This window comes from Calonectris borealis, chromosome 2, assembly GCF_964195595.1.
Source record: "Calonectris borealis chromosome 2, bCalBor7.hap1.2, whole genome shotgun sequence".
Classification (NCBI taxonomy): Eukaryota; Metazoa; Chordata; class Aves; order Procellariiformes; family Procellariidae; genus Calonectris; species Calonectris borealis.
In genome coordinates, this window is record NC_134313.1 from 50,273,035 (window position 1) to 50,294,837 (window position 21,803).

A 21,803-nucleotide genomic window follows, 5' to 3' on the forward strand; every position below is an offset into this window, starting at 1 on the left:
AGACTTGACCATCCTGTGATAACAATCTTAATTGTTTTCTGCCAGTACAGGTTCTCATGCCTCCTTACAGCAGAATGAGTATCTGTCCACATGTGCTAAGAAATGGACTTCTATTTAAACCAGGAACTAGTCACACTGTTTGAAACATTTTAACACTGCTGAGGTACAACATGCACTGGAAAGACCTTCACAGTATTAAGAAGAAGGCAGGGTAAAGAGCAAAATCAAGAGCAATTTTTGTAGCTCAGTTCTATTTAAGGGAAATGTAACAAGAAATCAATCCTAATCTACCATTTATGAGATTTCTTAGAAGTTGTTCCTTTTACTCCAGTCCACTGCTCAGTTTCTTGCCTTTCTTCCTTTTTTTCTCCCCTTAATTTCTTTTCAATTTTGATTGAAAATTCTCTGAAAGTGTGTATTTATTGATGGGGCAACTCTTGACTCGTGATGTCAGAGGGACAGTCTGGCTCCAAGCACATTTGAAGAGCCATCTAACGGCAGCCCTAATGGTCCTAGCCCTTGACCATAACCTCATCTGAAGCTTCACTTAGCCATTCTTGTCCCATAAAAAGCACTGTACTACTTCCTTCACATACCTCTTGTCCAGGTTTTGGCTATTATTTTTCTTTTGCATTTTACAGATGATTCAGAAAGAGAAAAATGAAATCTAAAAAGGCAAGGTCCTGATACTGCCAAATTGTTTTACATAGGTTTCAGTGCACTCTGTGGGTGTTTTGTCATTGGTGACACTGGGAGAAGAATTGGGCTCCACACGCTCATTGCAATTCAGTGGTTCAGTTGAAGAGTGCACAGTGTCACTAATAAGCTCCCATCAGAGAACAGTAATGGGAAACTGGTTTCCTGGCACCAGCTGTGTACCTTACTGTGCCCTGCTACTGTTGAAAATGAAAATGACATATGAATTCTACTGATCAGAACATATTATAGCAACATGCAGAAAGGAGCAAGTTTCATTTTCCACAACAGAAAGGAAGATACACTGTAAAGGCTAAATGTTCCAAAGGACAGGTATCCTGAGTATACTCTGGGTAAAGGATAGGTGTCCTGGGGACACTTTGTATTAAAGAGAGCTGAGTGTCTGACAGCAAAGCAGGAACAGTCAGACAAGCAAAGCTGCCTGAAACATTAAAGAAAAAAGCTAATTACGTGTTTAACTGAATCAAAGACAAACATAGAATTGTTAAGACTTCCTTATTATTGTTTTGGTTTTATTTTGCCTTTTTGTTGTTGTTGTTTTGGTTTTATTTTTTTAACTGATTGATAGGCAGACTCTTGGTCCTGAAAGGACAATCTTATTATTCATCTCAATCTACACCTTTCACACAAGATGAAATCTCAGAGGCGGACATAGCTGTAAGCATTCTTTTCAGTGCCTCTGTAGGCTGCCTTTTGAAGGTTAGGTGAGCACCAAAATGTTACCTTTTGTTTTATTTTTTGATTTTCCTGTGTATCACGAGATTCCATGTCTTCCCTTTTGAAGCTTATGCTGTCTGCTGCTTCTGTGTTGCCTGTATCCCTTTCTAGTCCCCCTTGCTTTTCCTATCTCTCTTTTAGCTTTCCACTGCTCCTCGAGCTTTACTGTGCAATTCCTTGGAGTTTCATGCTGAAGAGACATGACTTGACTGCAAGCTTTCAAGAGTTACAAATGAAATGAGCTTAGGAACTCTGTGTCTCTTGATGCCAAGTGCAAAAAACTTTCCTAAATGCTGTAGTTTTGCCAGTCAATTACTGAAGCCTGTGAGAAAAGCATGGAGTAATAAAATTATGGGCAATACTGAAAGGAATATCAGAAAGTAGAAACAGTCTTGATTTAATGGAGAGGAGCATTATTGATTCCTGCCCCCCACAACAGACCTTAAAAGCAAATAAAATCCATTACTTTCAATGGCAGACATTTTAAAAGCCACTGTCTGTGTAATGTTTCAAAACATACTGCACTGGAGTTGCGTTGTCTCTTTATTCTTGTACAATTTGTGTCATACCATGAGCAAAGTTTTGCCATTACACCATTACAAGAACTAATTTCCTAATGACTACAATCAGTATCTCCAATTGCAGATCCAGTCACACTTGGGTTGCCAGCTTGTCAAACCTTCTCAGCTAAACAGTATCCAGCACTTCAAAATAAAATCTCCAAGGAATTCCTAGACCTTGCAGGAAATTATTTTGGACACTTGGAAATCCCTGACTTTGATTCAGCATCACTTTCAACCCTCAATGTGTAGCTAGGGGGAACCATGACCTTTGAAATGTCTCTGTTTCAACTAAATAAGACAAGATCACCTGAGCTCCTTCAAAAGCTATGGTTTACCTGGGGTCATGTTGTCTTCAGTTCTGGTTTTCCTTCTTTCTTTCACCTCTCCCATCATTTTCAGCAACTTTAGAAGTACCTTCCCATGAAAGGTCCTTAGTGAATCAAATCTTGGAAAACTGCTGTACATTATCTTCACTTGTTTTTCACCTTCATTTTTAAAATGACCTCTGTTTCTTCCTGCGGTAAAAGACGCAGTAGAAACTGCTGTGCTTCGGTAGCAGCACATCCTCTCACTCCCACATTCCTCATCTGAAGAGAAAGTACTGCCCTTGGCACAATGCTATAGGATTCTTTTGGGTAGAAGAATTTATAACCTTTCTCTTTCTTCTTCTCCTTTCTTTTCTTCTTGTTTTTTTTTTTTTCTTGTTTGTTTGTTTGCTTGTTTGTTTTGTCTTTTTGTTTGTTTGTTTGTTTTTCTCCTTTAGATCTTGGGGCATTATTTATAATGTACCCTATACTTATTCATTTGTTATGGGGGGAAAAAAAAAAAGAACAAGAAAAAATGCAATCTTTCAGTGTAAAAACTGATTAGTGCAAACCAGACTGCCTTGTTACTTTGGATTATTGAAACAAAGAACTGCTTGGATTTACCAGAGAACCTAGGCAGCTTTTACTCCTGCATTAGTCAGTCAGCATGGTATGAGTGTTCCCAGTCATTTGACAGAGAGATAGCTGTGCAGCTGCTCAGTATGCTATCTGCATTATAACTAGATCTGACTTTGCATACATATATGCTGGAGATACACTTCCCTGTGTCCTCCCATACAGGACTATTTGCAGATCTGTTACTTTCAATTATAGCAGATTTTTTTTTGGTATTTTACAAGATTTTATGTAAGGAAGAATGCTATTTCTTCTGACAAAAGGTGAAATCAAATTCCTCTCTGCCCTCTCACTGGAATTTTGATCAGTGAGAGGAGCTTGTCGTCCTTCCTGAAGGATCGGTACCAGAATAGGCTGTTCAAAGAGGTAACTAAGTCTATATAGCACTTGCATGATACACAGGCCTCTATCAGAATGGGTTTGTGAATAATTTTGCATATCATTACCTATTCCTACAAGCTTGCTGTAGGGAATTATCAGATAGGCACCCTGTTCCATGTAATGAATAAAATTGAATAAGCTGCACTACATACTTCCTTCTCCATAGTATATTACAACTTCATGGTAAAAACAACTGACATTAGTTTACTTGAAATCCTCTTTGCAGACACTTTCTCCCTTTTCCCCCACTGGCTTATTTTTTTGTCTTAACTGAGTAACTTTTAGCTACCAGAAATATTGCTTTTGGAACTGGGCATAACATTTTGTGACATCTACTGTTTTCCTTAGCAGTTATTAGAAATTAGAGTTGGTGTTTGTAACCAATAATTCTTTACAGCAAAACGATTAGGCTATGGAAAGGGCTTATGGACTACTAAAATTAACTTCCTTTAAGCACAACTTGTCTTGTTTATTGAAATTCTAGGGAGTTTCTAGGCTTCACAGACTTCTAAAAGTGTCAGTTACCCCTATGGCCACTTACGTAAGGCAGTGCAAATTGTCTCCTCAGGCTGCATCCACTGAGCAGCAAGTCTTCTGTTTCAGAGCTTTGTTGCAAGATTTTCATAAGAGCTGTTAGTCTTTTTCTAACTCTAATTTACTGATTTTCTGATCAATGCCTTTTCCAAGTACTGTCTTTAAATAACGAACTATCAAAAATCTGAAGTCTTTCCTTTTGTAAACTTTATTTTTTTTTATCCTGTTATCCTGTTTCAGAGGGAAGCTTAATGATGACAACTTGGGAGTGACATACATGGGTCACCTGCAGAAAACAATTACTCTCAGTGTGAGATTTATGAAGAATATAACTCAGTGGGCCATCAACAGCTGGTACCTTCCTAGAATCTCAGAACTGGAAAGAGCTGACTCCGAATGTTTTTAACTTCTAACATAAATTAAATGTTCACAAGACTTTCTAATTAATTATATATACTGGTTTTCAGAGTTTTAAGTGACCTTTCAAACATTTTGTTCTGTAGAAATTAAGAATGTCTATTCTTCTGCATTTTATGCAAAAGAGAGACCATTTATGTCAATGGAGAATAAGAACATTTAACATTATTGTGAAGACAGAAATGTATAAATATAAGTAAATGTAAACACACACACACACTCCTATATGTATACACACATATGTATATAATCCAAATGTACATTTTTTCTCCTAGCTTGCTGCTTGGCATCCTAATTTACAAACCAATAAATCCACTGTAGGTAACAAAAATACACTCTTTTATTTAGAGCATCACTCTCCCTACCACTGGTATGCAAATGCACATTTATACAACTTACCTTTCTTGTTTTGAATCATAGAATCATAGAATCATTTAGGTTGGAATAGACCTTTAAGATCATCGAGTCCGACTGTAAACCTAACACTGCCATGTACACCACTAAACCATGTCCCTAAGTGTCACACTTACACGACTTTTAAACACGTCCAGGGATAGTGACTCAACCACTTCCCTGGGCAGCCTGTTATAATGCTTGACAACCCTTTCAGTGAAGAAATTTATAGAAATAAATTTTATTGAAATAAATTTTGAAAATTAAAATTTTGAAAATAAATTTAAAAAACTAAAATATTGAAATAAAAGAGGCATGAACAGTCTTGACAGATGCATTTCAAAATAGAGCTCTCATAGATCTGGATTAAAGTAAAAACCAAAATCTTAAAATAAACTAAAGATTTATGGAAATTCTCCAATAATAATACAAATTTTGTCCATTCTACTACTTAAAGGTATCAAAGTTTTTAATCAGATCTAATATATGCTCTAATGGTGGTGCTGATTTTCCATTTAAAATCTCCCTAATTTAGGCTTTTCTTCCTCTACAGAACAGATCTCTTAACTTTGTCCTCCGTGTAGGAAATAATGACTGTTCTCGGAGATACTTTCAGGACTGTTACACTCTAGTGTATCTAGCGTAACCTGAAAGCATAACTGATGAGCATTAGCAACAGACTCTAGTCAATCGCTCTCAAGATCATTGAGCAAGAAGCTTACGGCTCTGATTAAAATATCCATCTACTAAGTGTTCTTGACAGTTGAGCTTGAAAAATGTGCTACAGGAAAGATAACATTAAGAATGCTTTAAATGGTCCTGCACTTCTAATCAATTTGTCAGTTACAGAACAATATAGAGGCTTAAATCATGTTAGTGTTTATATACAATTACCTTATTAAAGCCATAGTGGATGGATACAGCATGGGTGTGAGAGTTTTTGTGATTATATATATGCACTACATCTTTGATGAACTTTGCAATAATTGTGCTCATAAATATCCATTACTTCATTTCCTGTGGTAGGAGAGGTTCATGTTTTCTGTCGTTTCATTCTTAAAGCTGCTTTCTAACAATATTTCTATAATCTGTGCAGAAGTAAGATACACTTCTCTGGAACCTTTTAATTGTGACAACACTTTGCACAGCAGGCCAAAATAGGAGGATTTAAGCTTCAAAATCCACAAGGGATTTGGAATTGCACTGGCTTTGTTCCATGGAGTGCGATAACACAAAAACTTATATATAAAATCTCACCTTACGCAGCAGTTTCAACGGTTTAATCCTTGCTACTGATTCATTTCTGTAGTTCTTTTCCAGAAATTAATCATCTGGACAAGATAAGTTCAGGCTGTGACCAAAATATCCAAAAAGCTTTCTACAGTCCACTGTACCCTACCTTTGCAGTTAATGAGGCTAGTACCAGTGATACCAACTTTTATCTTATCAGTATTTGTATGTTCTTAATGAGAGATTTTATATGATTTTTCACTGATTTTAATGCTCTAATAGTTTTCTATTTTCTTGCTGTTCAAATAAATCTGATCTCTTCTTCTGCCTCAGTAATGTGTTATCCAAGTTATCATTTTTACTTGCAATTAATTTGTTTTATGCTATTAATTTTACTTGCAGCCAAGTTGCTCTAACTGTAAAAAAAAACCTTATATTTATTTCACACATTTAAAAACCAGCATTGATCTTGGAGGACTTGAATTCCTTTTTGTGTGGCTTGTTCCTTTTTTCAAATAACTGAACAATAGGTTCCTCTCCTTCTGCATCTCCACTACAATGGATTGTAAACCCCAGTGTAACAATGAGAGTTTTCACTCTCAAATGACAGTATATATGTATTTTGTAGAAATGTTGACTTGTACAGGTCTTTTCCAGCCTAAGGAAATAAGCCATCTGGTTTGATTTGCAAAATTTTTACAAAGAATATAAATCTGTTTTCACATTCCAGATTCCATAGAATTCAATGTGGTCATAATCACAAAGCAATATATGATAATAAAGTAATACATATATGATAGTAAAGAGATATTAGTGAGATCAGATCTTCATCTCCTGGCTTCAGCCCCATATATTTGTATGCAACCAGTGTTCAGAGGGCTACTGCTGCTGACTCTAGTTATTGCAATGAATTCCTTATTCTCATGCTCTCTTTAAATAAATAACTTTGTAAAAAACCTCAGTGTTTCTTGGTATCGGAAATGAAGTTGTATTAAATGCTGGACTTAGGGATGTGTTGTGTTTTGTTTTGACTTTTTTAAATATGATTTTGCATTCCTTTACAGAAAAGCATTGTCCTCTGAGGAATAGTTTCTCACTGCTGCTGATAAATCAAGAGGTGTAATTGACAAAGGAGAAAAAGAATCTTCATTGGATTCAAGAAAGGAATTCTCCTTGGTGGTCCTAGTACTAATGGAGGAAAAAATCCAAACTCGCTGAACAATTTATATTCTATAAACTTCTTAGTATACAGCAAATTATCAGCTTAAGGCTTTTGGGATTCCGAATGTAGGTTTGCTAACATTAACAGTGTGTTAGAGGTGTGTTCATACAAAAGCGTTCAGTGATAAGTAGTTATATATTTTGCCAGGAACTTCAAATTGGAAGCAAATGTAGCACACTCATGTATTAAGGCCTATCATTATCACACAGCTCTAAATAAAAATTGCTTTGTGAGATACTGCTCTAATCAAAACAAAAAAACCAAGGAAATATTCACATAGTCCCTCTGAGGGATCCCATGAGGCAAAATAATGGAAACATACATGAATGGCTGCACAAAGTTTAACTTTTAACAAATATTGTCATTAGCTCTCTACAGCAAAATCTATGAGGCTCTACACCAAAGTTTTCTAGGCAGCTTCACTTCTTAATATATCATTAGATTGTAGGGAAGTGAGAAAGTACTTCAACATTAAACAGTATGGGCACTGGCACCTGGAAATTTCCGCTACTATACAACAGTGCAAGAACACAAAATTTAGTTTGCCTAGGTAAAGGAAAATAAATAATTTTTGTGTATTTTTAGCTATTCGTAGCTGTAAAAAAACAAGAAGAGATCTGCATAGTAGTTCCCAATTCAGCTATTAGGGTACAGACCGAAGCATAAGAATAATCCTAATTTATAAGATTCTTCAAGTACTATTCTTGAAAATTACTTCCTCTACTTGACCTCTATGCAGGTCACGTCTGGTAAACAAGATGATGAGAAGAAAAAAGGCCAAAAAAAGGTCTAATAAACATTCTTTAGAAATTAAGCAAATGTTGATATGTGGTTTTAAGAATCTAAATTTAAGCTCCTGTTTTTGAAAATACTGCCTGAGATGGGGAAGGCTGGCAGAGAGATTGTCTTTATTGAAATTGCCACTGGTGTCTTTTTAAAATGTTCCCTAGTGAACCTCTCTCATGCAAGGCAGTCAAAAACTGAAATTTGGGAAAGATCACAAAGCAAACTGAGGGAGTTCAACCTTCGTAGATCAAAATTGAAAGTAAGGTCTTCTGAAGGACTAATGAAGCAAAGACACTGTGCCTTGTTCTATTTTTATCACAATAGCTAACCAGAATCCTAAACATTAGAGCAAAATAGTTCAACAATACGTGTATGTCTATATCCTCCCCTGCCCCCCAAAACAACGGATTTCCCTATTGAGATGCCTGTTTAGTTGTGAAGCTTTCTCATGTTTCTATTTCTGTTAGTTTTCTACTACTTTTTACGAACTGGATGTTTACGTACGTGTTTTAAATGTTCATTTTCAAAACAAAATCAGGGTGTGTAAGATAACATCTGTAAAACAAGCAGGCATGAAACATGTAAGTTGTATCAAAGTTAAGGATTGTCAAATCAGTATTTGGAGGTTGAAAGTTTTTCTAAACAATTCCAAGAGTCACAGGGTGTAAGAATACCCACATCAATAGCACGGTTGTTCTTTTGACATTGATTTTCAAAATACATGCCAAGCAATTTGCACTGTGTACTGTACAAATGTCAGTCAAAGGTAGAAAGATGGCCACAAGAGATGACAGCGTTAAAATGTTGCATAATATCAAAATCCTAGCTTTGGTGGAAGAAAGATCAACAACAGAAAAGTTAGGATTCTAATAAGGACCAAAGGGATCATAATTAAAGGGAGTAAATTTGACTCTTTCTCCTCCTTACCTCAGCTCATACTCCCTTCACAAAGTCTTTGAAATACAGATTTAGTGACAATATTGAGTTAACAACCACTATCACTCCTCTGGGTCCCATCTATTCCTCTTTTATATATTTCTGCATATGGAAAGAAACTGTCATGATGCAAAACACCAAATGGATCTTTGTCAATCAGAAGGAAACTGATGCCAGTGAAGAATATGACCTTATAAAATATCAATGTTTGGTTGCAGTAGGTAAACATGATCAAGGTCTTTGGAGACCTAGATTCAAATGCACTTCAGTTTTAAATACAGCAAATTTGCCTCGTGATTTGTAGACATACATGAAATTTCATTTGGTAAAGATTATGGCTCTTGATCAAGAACAAATTAAAATTAACAAATTACAAATTTATATGGAAAGCACGCCAGAAAAAGATATGTTGGGTTTTTTTTAAATTTTCAACCCATGCCATTTTAGTCTTTATACAGAACTTTCAGTTTCCGAGATCTGCACTTTAATGAATTTCTGTTTCGATGGAAACTAGAAATAACAAAAATTATAGTTCTTTTTTGAATAATGCAGTTAGATATAGTCCTGCAGTGCCAAGGTTCAATAAACAAAGCAGTAGTTTCCAGTCACGCAGTCATTGCGTTTCTAAGGTACACGAAGGAATGATTTCAAACTGACACACACGTACTATATATAGAAAAAGATATCATACACACATACGTAAAAAGAGAATATGCAAGTATATTTTAAAACATTCTTCAGGTCTTTCCAAGATGCAATGTCAACTATTCATAAAGACACATATATTTTAGTGTTTACATAAGATTATATAAATAGAGAAGAACACACAAATATAAACGTATATGTGTATAGGTAAATACAATTTACATGTATTGACAAGAGAACTCTTTTATCTGGTTTTTTTTTTTCATTTTTACAAATATGGAATGATAACCATAAATGGAAATTTATCTATGGCTGTACAATAGCATTTCAGTAATTAGACACATGGAAAATTTTGGTTTAATGAAGAATACAATGTGATTGGCCCTTCTGCATTTCTCTTGATATGATAAGCTTTCTAATATTTTAATGAAGGAAGTAAATACAGTTTTGACAGATATTGAATTTATGGTCATTACTTACAAAGTTCATTGTTTAACTCTGTCCTTAGTCCTAAAATTTTGTGCCAGTCTTGTAAGGAGAATGAAAGAATAGTCTGTGTATTCCCACTTGAAGTAGCAGTCTAATGTATACTCCATTCATTGAATGGCCTTAAGATTAGATTCGTGTTTAAATGCAACAACCATTTACACTCTTCAATCCATTCAGGACATTTGGAGCAGACCGGACAGGAAATTGTTGGAATATATGATGCCTGAAGTCTTGGACACAGCATTTATCAGCACACTCTGGCTGTCCAAACTATTTCTATCTGTCCTTAATACCGCATCATAATGGGAATGCTGGGTTGAAAAGGCAACCCAGCTTCATTGCTAGAAGAGCTCTGAAGCCATCTGCCCCAAGGGCAGGTGAGAATTGAAGGCAGCTGTAACTGAGGCTGCACAGAAGGGTAATATGCAGCCCTGTTGTGGAATCACCTGGAGTTTTTTATCCTCCCTGAAATGGCTCACGTACGGCTCAGTATAGAAGCTGTAACTGCACAGACACCTTGCTGTTTGCAACAAGACTGTAAGCTGAAGATTTATGAACACCTAAAAGGTTCATAAGAACAGCTTTCTTTGAAGAACAGCAAAACCCATTCTCTTCTCAAAAATTATACGGAAATACATTTCCTCTCCTCTTTATAGCCATCTACCATTTGCAAATGCAGATATTTATAAAATTTTTGCAATCATTAAATCAATGCAATATATTGATGCAAATCTTTCATATTGGTTCACAAAGCAAGTGAAAATGTATATATAATGTATATACATATATGTATTGTATACATATATATAATCAAAAAGTTGCCTTTGTTCCGTATTGTATGAATTATGCTCTGGTAATATTTTCCAAAGTAAGCCACATTAGAAAAGTCACCCCTTGCATATGTATCAGAGCCAGTTCTAAATACTTATCTCAGTCTTATGCTAGTTGAAATCCATTCATTTAAGTTGATTTACATTAGTATAAGACTGGTAGAATATGAGCTAGAAAGAAAGAATCAGGTCAACATTTTTTAATCAGAATTTTAATATTCACACAGTCAGTGTGGTATGTAGGTTAACTTCATAACAGCTCCATAAAGTGAATTGATACGCAGTACTGTATGATGCCAACATACGATTACAATCTATAATTTAAAACTTTTCCTTTGAAACTAGTTAAATACAGATTAAGAAGATAGGTGGAAAGTGCCTCATCATCTATCAAGTAAATAAAACTATACATCAGTGAACACTCATAGGCATTCTTCTTTGTCATCTCCTGTGTTCTGTGTGAGTAATACATTCTTGATTAGCTGCAAAACTTCTGTAGACTTTTACATTTTTATATATTTCAGATATTCCATGGAGTAACATAAATTGATGGTTAATTACACTGACTATATGCCATAAAAACCGTCATTGTCGATTTCTTCACAGAAAAATGAATTGTTGCTATAATTCTTAAATGCTTAGTAATCAAATTTCTCCACTTCTCAGCAGGAAAACAAAGTATCAGATACACTAGTTTTGGAGATGATGATGTGTAGGTGTTTGTCATATATATTCAAAGCAAAGGGCAACTGCTAACATTTTTTCACGTTTTTTTTCAGTTCTGGAAAACAAACGTTGTTCTAGATATTGGAATGTATAAATATCTGATTGATTTTTTTTTTTTAAGTCAGAAAAGATGGAACACTTTGGTCTGGTTTTGATCAGTGATAGAATAGTTCCCATGCAGAATCCATGTGTGTGAGATTAAGTACTGACAGTTTATCTGTTAACTTACGCTGAGGTGATTGATATTTCCTGGAACTGGGGCAACAAATGGACTCTTATGAGCAATAGGATGCTCATAAGAGTCCACTGGATGATAAAGTAAAATATATGTAAATACCTCATCTTCTTTCCACTTTGTTCACTTTTCGTGTTCATGTCCCTTCATGCTTACATGCTCAGCTGCCCCAAAGGAGTCACTCAGTATCCATATTTCCAAGGCATTCCTTGCTTTCTTCTTTTACTGTACTTGCCCTCTTACCCAGAAAAAAAAGTCTTGGTTTGAGTTCTGGTGTTTTCGTTACTCATCTCATATTTCAATGCTACATAACTATCACCTCCATTTCTGCTCCCGGTGGGCTTAGCACAGTATGCCTCCCATTTCATCAGTCAGTAGCAATGAGAAATTATATTGATGAGCCAGGACGGAAAGCAGCCTGCTTATCTGACTACCATTTTCTTTTAAGAAGTGAAATAAAGCATTCCAAATGAAGAAAAATAACTTTCTGTGGTTTACCAGAAAATGCTCTGTTCTTGTGATAAATATGTGAGGTACAAAGTTTATGACGACTGCACTTAACTATTTTATCAACCTTTCTTTTACAATGTGGGAAGTCTTCTAAGCAGGAGACTAGCTGAGCTATTTTGACACTTTTTGCAGGGATCTGTAACTTTCATATCTTTTTCCTGGACAGTGCTGCAGAGATCCAAAGAACCACCACTGTCATTGACATTTATGTTGTCAATTATAAATATTATGTACCTGTTTATACCAGACAACCTTCCCTTTCCTTTCAGCTTAGAAAAATACTAATGTATTGGGTGTAAATTGCAAGGTTTTGCAGGTGGTCTGCAGGGGTGACGTCTCTGTCAGGAGGTCAGAGGCTGCCCCATGCCAGACACAGGTGGTTCCAGCCAGCTCCAAAACGGATCCACCACAGGACACAACCAAGCCCATCAGCAAAGATGGTGGCACCTCTGTGGTAACATATTTAAGAAAACACCAGTGAGGGGGACAAGGAGGGAACAAAATAATGAGAAAAAACAGAGGGAACAGCGAGGTCAGAGGAGGAGGAGGTGCTCCATGGCAGAGCAAGCACACACCTGAAGGGACTGTCACCTATGGAGGACCCATGCTGGAGCATAGGAAAAAGGTGATAAGGATGGGTCAGCAAAGAGAAAACACTATGCGTTGATAGTTGCCTAGCTGAAGGAACCAAGTGTAACCTGTGGCAATAACACTGGGGAAGGAGAGGTGTCTGAAGTGAAGTTGAGCCTGGAAAAAGGAGTGGGTACAGGTGTTTTGCCAAGTGTCTAAATTTTTGTTTTTTTGTTTCCTAGTATGTGAATCAATAACTTAATGTTTATGTTAACTGACAATAAAGTAAGCTAAATTCCCCAAGTCCAGTCTGCTTTGTCCCTGACAGCAATTAGTGAGTGATCTCCCTGTCTTTATTTTGACCCATGAGTTTTCTCTCTCCTGTTCTTCCTCTTTTCTCCCCCGTCCTGCTGCAGGCAGAGGAGTGAGCGAGCAGCTGTGTGGGTGCTTGGCTGTTGGCTGGGGCCAACCCATCACAGTTAGAGAGCCACATGGTTACCAAGATCCTTCTAAGTGAGTGTCCTACCAGTCTTATCAAATTAAGGACTTCAGTCCATTATGCACAATGTTGATTGGTTCTAGGATGTTTTAGGTTAAATATAACACCATGCCTATGCTTGCATATTTTTTATCTCAATACAGCTTTAACTGTAAAATGGCCTTTAGAGGTTCCATGATATCAATTTAATTGGAGAAGGGGTTAAAACACAGACTGACTTGAAATATTACAGTAAAAAGGAAAAGAATTCAAGTTAGTGAAAGAAATAAAATATAAGCTGCAGTCAATATTGCCATCAAATCATCAAAAGCATCTGAAGAGACAAAGAGCATCAGGTGAGAAAGAGTTCTCTAATGAAAACCAAATGTCAAAAACATACGACATTTCATCTTTCAAAAAACCTTCTAGAAAGAGCTGCAGCACAAATTACCATCTGTTGAAACATCCGTGACATCAAAATTCAGTCTTTTAATAATGATTTTTCAATATCATCTTTTGAAAAGCAACTTGACCATTATTATACTTTAAACTCAACTAAATACTGTGCTATTCTTTAATGTCCTTGCTAACTTTACAGAGTAAAAATTGTTCTTCTGTTTCCCCTGTTTTTAAAAATTGGCTTAGCAAAGATAACCTCCCATACTGCTTTGCTAAGCCAAAGACTGGGGGTTTTTTTGGATGTGGGGATTGCCCTTTAAATACTTATTTACAAAAACACAAACATTGGTATAAAGCTAAACAAATCTTTACTAATGCCTACATCCTTGAAATAGCTTGTATTCATCCAAAGAAATTAAGTTACACTCTTACCTGCATTATAACATTTAACATTAAATAGAAAACGTAGCCTATATCATTTATTCAGGGAAAGGACTCTTGTTCCCAGTATAGATGAATATATTTTCCAACATAGGTTTCTGTTTGACCAAATAAAGGATTTTAATAAAGTTTCAGTGTTAATTTCAGTAGCAATTTGTAAGAGTCATTATTTCATTTCTACCTTTGTCAGACTTTATAGAATTGATGTATTTTATATTTTTCAGGTTTTTATTTGGTTTGTTTTGTTTTCAGTTGTGCAGAGCTGCAATCAGACTCTTCTTTCCAAAATTTTTAGAACAAAAACTTAGAAAATATTATTGCATGCCTCTTATGTCTTTTGAGCACCAGGAGGGAGTTGCAATAGTCTCAAATTCTTTCCTATGATTCTTTCCTATGTTTTTTGAGGTTCCACTTTTCTGTACAAAAAAGAAATTGTCTTAATCAATGCCACATTTACCTCTGAGATATTTTCCATTCCTCCTGCTGTCATTTCAAGAGGATCAATTGTTGATTTACGTTTTTCCTCTCCATTCTGCATCACATATCTTCTACTCTCATGATTCTGACTGTAATAGAATCAATCTTCATCTCCACAGTTTCACAAGTGAGTAGCAGGTTTTAGGGATTTTTTTTTTTTTTAAGTTGACAAGGAAGATGAATTTGTTGTAAAAGTTTCTTCTGCTTTACTACATTAATAGCAATATGAAATTCAGGCTTCTTGACTTCACACATCCCTTCTTATAAGGAAATTCTATACCTTTATTTCATACACATTTGTATAGGGAGGAGACCTCTAAGTAAAATATGTTGACTCAAATGCTCAGACGCACCTTGAGTATAGCTAGCATTCCTAACGTATATGCACACATGCACAAAAGCCTGGCTCTTATTATAGATGAACTATGTACTTGCCTATGGCAGCTAAATGCAGCTACATTTTGGCTACCTGAGAAACTAAAAGTCAGGTTGACTGCCACTTTTGCTGCTTCTAAAGAAGGGACATTGGCCATAACCACTGCTTAAAATGGCCTCAGCAGCAGCAGCAGTCATTGTCTTTCCCCCTTCCATCCCTAAGGAATGGGAATAAGGAACAACAAGCTCATCTCTGATGAAATTTCTTCCCAGCGTCATTTCATTTCCTCATATCAACCTTTTTCAAGAGTATCCTGTCTTTGGGGGGTGGGCACATGAACTCAGATAGCTTATTCTTGGGACAACAAAATACAAGCCCCAAGACTGTTCTGTGGAAATACGAACATGAGTAGTTCACTGGTTATTTTGAGAGGGAAAATTCTGCTATTTTGGAAGTACTTGAAAGCAGAGCTTCCTATAATCATTCTTTTAGTTTAGAGTCACCGTGGCACAACATATTCCTGCTGCTCTGCTAGTGTGATTCTGGACCATGCATCACACAAAGAAGACTAGCTGTATTAGGTGACTGCAAGACTTACAGAAATTCTACATATTCAACATGTCTTTTTAAGGGTGACACTCTTTGTAGCAAAAAAAAAAAAAATGTTCTGATCAACAATATTGAATGCATTACATTTATTTAGTACAAACACTAGATGGGATATAGGTCGTAGAATGCAGTTAAACATATTTCATATCCATTCGTTAAAAGAAAATAATTTCAAGAACAATATATAGTATATATTTGCATGAACCTAAGGATAACTACAGGGTCATTCAGTGGCATTGTATTATACACTACAACTAAAGATTGGAACAACTGAAATAATTGAAAGAAGAGGAAGAATTGAAGTGGTCTGGAATATTCTCTGATATTACTTCTTATTATTGTAATGTGATATTTAGCAAAGACTGAATCAAAACAGACCCAATTTCAAATAGACTTACCAGCATAATTATTTATTTTCTTGATAAGATAGTGTCTTATTAAGCACTGTTGAGTTTAGCATTCTACAAAAAGTGTTGAATTCTTCTGAAATTCACCAATTCTATCCTAAAATGAGTATTCATTTAAAAGAAGAAAACATACTTATTCTAAGCTCAGAATAGACTAGATATTCAACATATCCAATGGAACACCAACATGAGTGATACCTTGCCATATAACTCAAGATCCTCTGTTCAGAGAGCCCTGAGAAACCGGGATGAGCACTATATGTGGAGCATGTAGCTTCATTCTTTACCTATAAAATCTTAGTTTGGCTTGCAGGTACAGAGACAGGGAAATATGAGACATGATATCTAAATGCAGTTTTGTGATTTAATTGAGATGTACTGATTTGGATTGCTAAATTGTCATATCATATAATCTCAAATCTTTGTGATGTGATTAATGCATCTTGACTTAATGTATGAGGGGGAAAAAATCTGTCTGTGATTATTTGAAAAAAGCGTTTGCAATTTATTTCTGGGCAGATAGCTTGAGTCTTAAATATTTAGAAGGCATTTTAGTATGTTCTCAGATGGCATGAAATAGCTAAATTCTATGGCAGAAATCTCAGGTACAGACATTAGGACATTATACTTTTTTCTTCCACAGCAGAGTATGATGACGCTCAAGGGAGTAATTGGCTGATGTGGATAAAGTAGACCAATTTGAGTTCTTCAGGCAGTCTCTGTTCTTAACATTGGCAGCCAAGTGCCCTCCCTGGGCACAAGAAGGAAAGCTTTGCAAACTCTCTTCTGGATTCCTGACAAGCTACTCCACTATCTGCTAAAAAAACCCCAATAACTAGTTTCTCTGCTGTCTTATCCATATATTTATATTTTGGATTATACTATGCTGATTGCAACTGTATGTGCCTTCTCAGAACACAACCAGAGAAGCCTTGTCTTCTCAGCCATGAATTTTAAATATAAATGGAATATAATGGTTTTAAATAAAAATGGAAAATAAACTTTCCCCCTCCAAAAAAACAGGGGTCATATTTGGCCTGCAGTTTACAATGCTTTTCTCTGATAAAATGTGTTAAAAAACCTACCACTGAGGCAAGAAATCTACACTTACATGTGTATTACAAAAAGAACATTTTGTATGTATATATAACATGCTTAGACACAGAGGAAACTTTCATACATAGTCACAATCAAGACACAATCCTGGTGTCCTTGTCTTTTTTAATTAGCTGTAGACCATGATACAATTTGTTATCCTTAATATTGTGGTTTATACTTCTCTTCTCAATTTTAACCATATATATAAAGTCACAATATGTGTATAAGCATCAACACGTATATAGCTCATCTTTATTTTCAATTTTTTTTAATACAAAAAATGATTTTTTTTAATATAATATTTACTGGAAACATTTAATTCTGCCCTATACGCCAAGCCCACCTATACTGCAATTATTCCATATTCTACTTATTCATACACTCTTTTTTATCCTATTCCCCTCAGGAAAAGCCTCAGAGGGCAGATAGGCTTTGCAGCATAACTTGTATATCAATCAATAGAAGCTCCAAAAGACTGAGGGAGGAAGTGAATCTCAATGTTAAAGGTGCTGGTTGCATGCTGACACTAGTTGTTTCCATGGGTTGATTCAGAAGGACAATAAAGAAAAAAGGAAAAACTACCCAAATCCAAAAAACCTCCTGCCCTCTTGTTTATATGAAATGGAAAGTGAACAAATGATCTTTAAAATGGCTAAAAAATTCCAGATCTTTTAGTGCTCCAGAAGTGAATGCCAGTACCTTGAATTAAACAATGGAATGAATGCAAGTCAGCAGAGACTAAGTCACATGGATTACTCTACAATTTTAGTTTAATGAAACAAGCTCTAGACTCCAGAAAAAAAGCACAAAATGCTATTATTATAAATTTTTCTTTCTTTAACTTTGAAACACTTTATACCCATCTGTTGTCATTTTGCAGAAACAAGTGCAGGATCAGCCATCTAAAAACCGTTCTTGTTACACTGTGTTTGTTTACTTTTGTGAATAATCTCAGTCAGTGATAATCCATATACATTAATAAATACTGTTTACATGCTCGTGTACAGTACACAATGTTATTAATATCCATGGTTTTGTGAAATATGAAGTTCAACATGTGTAAGAGTATCACACTCAGACCTGTGTGGTGCCTCAAGAACAGAAAATTTTCTCACTGGTCTACTGATTTGCCAATTATTTAGCCAGGCATAGGAAATATCTAAATGTGCTTAACAAGTGTTTCCAAGGAGGTGAGGATTATCAAAATATCAGCACTATTTCCTTATAGTTTCATGACAAAGAAGTAGCACTGAAGGAGATTACTTGAATTTGAATGGACTTTAACAAACCCCAAGCAAAGGTGTGAGCACAGAGGTTAGTGCCCTCTCAATGGAGATGACGACCTTTAAGACTGCAGCTCAGTATTCTTGCAATGTCCAGCATCCCAAAACATTTTTTCAGGATGTTCAAAGAGTGACACTGTGGGTGAGCTTGGGAGCTAGTAGTAAGGTCTGCATGAACACAGTTTCTTCCAGAGACTAACATGTACCATATATATTCCTTGACAGCAACATGGTAATACAAAGAACCCTTGAGGAGTTTTTGTCTCCTTCTTCATCCCACCCCAATAAAGGCTATTAATTTTCTATAATTTTCTATAATTTTACATTACAAAAAACATTGTTCTACACCATCTCCATCTATCTGCTGTACAGAAATAAAATCTTTCATAAAATGTCCCTGACACCTACCTGGTCTCTATGCATTATCTTACCATGCAAGTAGGTGTTAAAAATCACAGAATATATTTTCAGGAAACAGTATCAGAACATGACTCTGGTAATTTTGGAAAAACATTTTTTTCTATGAGGGAAGGGCTATCTTCAGCAGGATTTGAAGGAATTACTGTTTTAGATTGGACATAGGCTTCTATGTGTTTCTAGAGTTCTGTCTCTTCTAGCATGCTTTGAGTAGCTGGGTATTTTAAGGTATTTCCTGAATTTCATTCCATCTCAGTGATAAAATGTAGATACTTTGGAAACAATTATTGAAAATGTGGTTTAGCTGTATATTTGTATAATGTCTTTTACATATCTCTCTTTCAGAAGAGTTAAATTTTACCTTCATCAGGATTGCTGGATGAAGTTCTCAAGTCATATTCTTAGCTTAAGGAAGGTATTCCTATGACACATGGAACTGGCAAAGTTAATGAGAAATAGGAAGCAGGTAAAACATCCTAAGTGACAAAGTAATCATTATTTTATCTCTATGTCATCTACACTGACACAGGTAACTGACAACTGTATTTAATTGTAGACAATCCCTCAACTTGGGGAAACTTTAAGCAAAAGTTAGTTTAAAATCAACATCAACACCAGATAAAGTGAAAGAAGATTCCTTGGCAGCTGTTATAGGCAAGTGCAGACAGTGCAACAGAGTGCATGACTTAAAAAATACAACACGAATTAACCATCACTAAAATGGCAACTGGAGGTTCCACAAGCCAGTGTTCTTTTTCCTTGATCTCTAAATCTTTATTCTGGATTCTTGTGCTCCCACCAAGCAACATTTGAATTGCAAACCCTTTTACAGAGCTCGTTTTGATATCATAGACTCACAGAATCACAGAGTGGCTGCGGTCAGAAGGGATCTCTAGAGGTCATGTGGTCCAACCCTCCTGCTCAAGCAGGGCCACCTACAGCCAGTTGCCCAGGACCATGTCCAGATGTCTTTTTAATATCTTCAAGGAGGGAGCCTCCACAACCTCTCTGTGAAACCTGTGCCAGTGCTCGGTCACCCTCACAGTAAAAAAGAGTTTGCTGATGTTCAGACGGAACCTCCTGTGTTTCAGTTTGTGCCCATTGCCTCTGGTCCTGTCACTGGATACCACTGAAAAGAGCGTGGCTCTGTCCTTTTTGCACCCTCTCTTCAGGTATTTATACACATTGATAAGATCCTCTCTGAGCCTTCTCTTCTCCAGGCTGAACAATTCCAGCTTTCCCAGCCTCTCCTTAGATGACAGATATGAGGACTCATATGAGTCCTTCCTACCTGTCTTCACTCATTTATCACACCTTATAAAGCCACGGCAGCCTTTCCATCCAGTCAAAGCTATGTCTAAATATTTGCAGTTAGAAATTTGATTAGAGTGTTCATTATTATGTAAGTCAGACATGCAAGCACAATGAATCATTCCTGGAATATAGACTATGGACTTATTCAACTGGACTTGGGACACTTCAACAGGTTTGCAACTTCATAGAATCATAGAATAGTTTGGATTGGAAGGGGCTTTAAAGATCATCTAGTCCAACCCCCCTTTCATGGGCAGGGACATCTTCAACTAGATCAGGTTGCTCAGAGTCCAGTCCAACCTGACCTTAAATGTTTCCAGGGATGGGGCATCTACCATCTCTCTGGGCAACCTGTTCCAGTGTTTCACCACCCTCATTGTAAAAAATTTCTTCCTTATATCTAGTCTAAATCTACCCTCCTTTAGTTTAAAACCATTCCCCCTCATCCTGTCGCAACAGGCCCTGCTAAAAAGTTTGTCCCTATCTTTCTCATAAGCCCCCTTTAAGTATTGAAATGCTGCAATAAGGTCTCCCCGAAGCCTTCTCTTCTCCAGGCTGAACAACGCAAACTCTCTCAGCCTTTCTTCATAAGAGAGGCGTTCCATTCCTCTGATCATTTTTGTGCCCCTTCTCTGGACCTGTTTTTTGTTTAAACAAAACAATTTTCACTCAAGCTAATGGGTACTAGTGAAAACTCTTGCCATGGACAACTTTACCTTTCAAATTCTAGCCATCTTAGTTATAGAACTTTTTTAAAAATATGAGATTATTTATTTCCTTTAAATAATCCTTTTTTTCACCTTTGACTAGAAACAGCAGAACTGCTCTTTCTTCCAAAGTGAAAATAATTCACTCTGAGGCAAAGATTCAACACAAAAAATAAAAGCCCCAAACCTTCAACAATTAAATTATGAGTGATGGAAAAGGTAGATAAGAATAGAAAACATTATGAAAGTCTAGCAAGCATGTATAACCTTTCTTATTACAAGGACCATACTACCCATCACTGAAACACAATCTTTTCAATGAATATTCAGAAGTAAAGGACAGCAAGTTATAACTTGCTGCGAATGATTTTACAACTGAATGTTTCTGTATTCAGGAAAAACTACAAAGGATATTTTAAGATCAGCAACATATTCAATAAGATCAAAACATTATTATTAATACCTTCACTTTTGGAAAAAATAATGCCCTAGAACTGAGGAATTCAAATTTATTTGTGTAAAATTTGTGCTTACACAAATTTTGAACTTTCTTGCAGAAAATAATTTATCAAAGGTTTTCTTGGTAAACTATAAAAAATTCTCCTAAAGTTCAGTTGTCTCTGAGAGAGTGTAATTGCCACTTGCTATCACCCCCTGGCTACAGAATTCTTTGGGCTGTTAGTGGCTGAGAATGCCTGCTTTGAATAAAAGCTGTACAGTTATTTCTCAGGAAGAGCATAAAAATTTTTACTTTTTAGCTGCCTGAGATACTTATAAACCAGTCAGAACAGAGAAATATACTTAATCCTCCGGTTACTCCTTAATCACCCTGTTACAAAGGTGCAAACTACTATGATCTGAATGGCTGGCTGAACCACAGGTCCTAAGTTTGTTTTCAAGGTGTTCAAACTCAATTATGCATCAAAGAGGTAGGCAAGCTACAGGAAAGAAACAC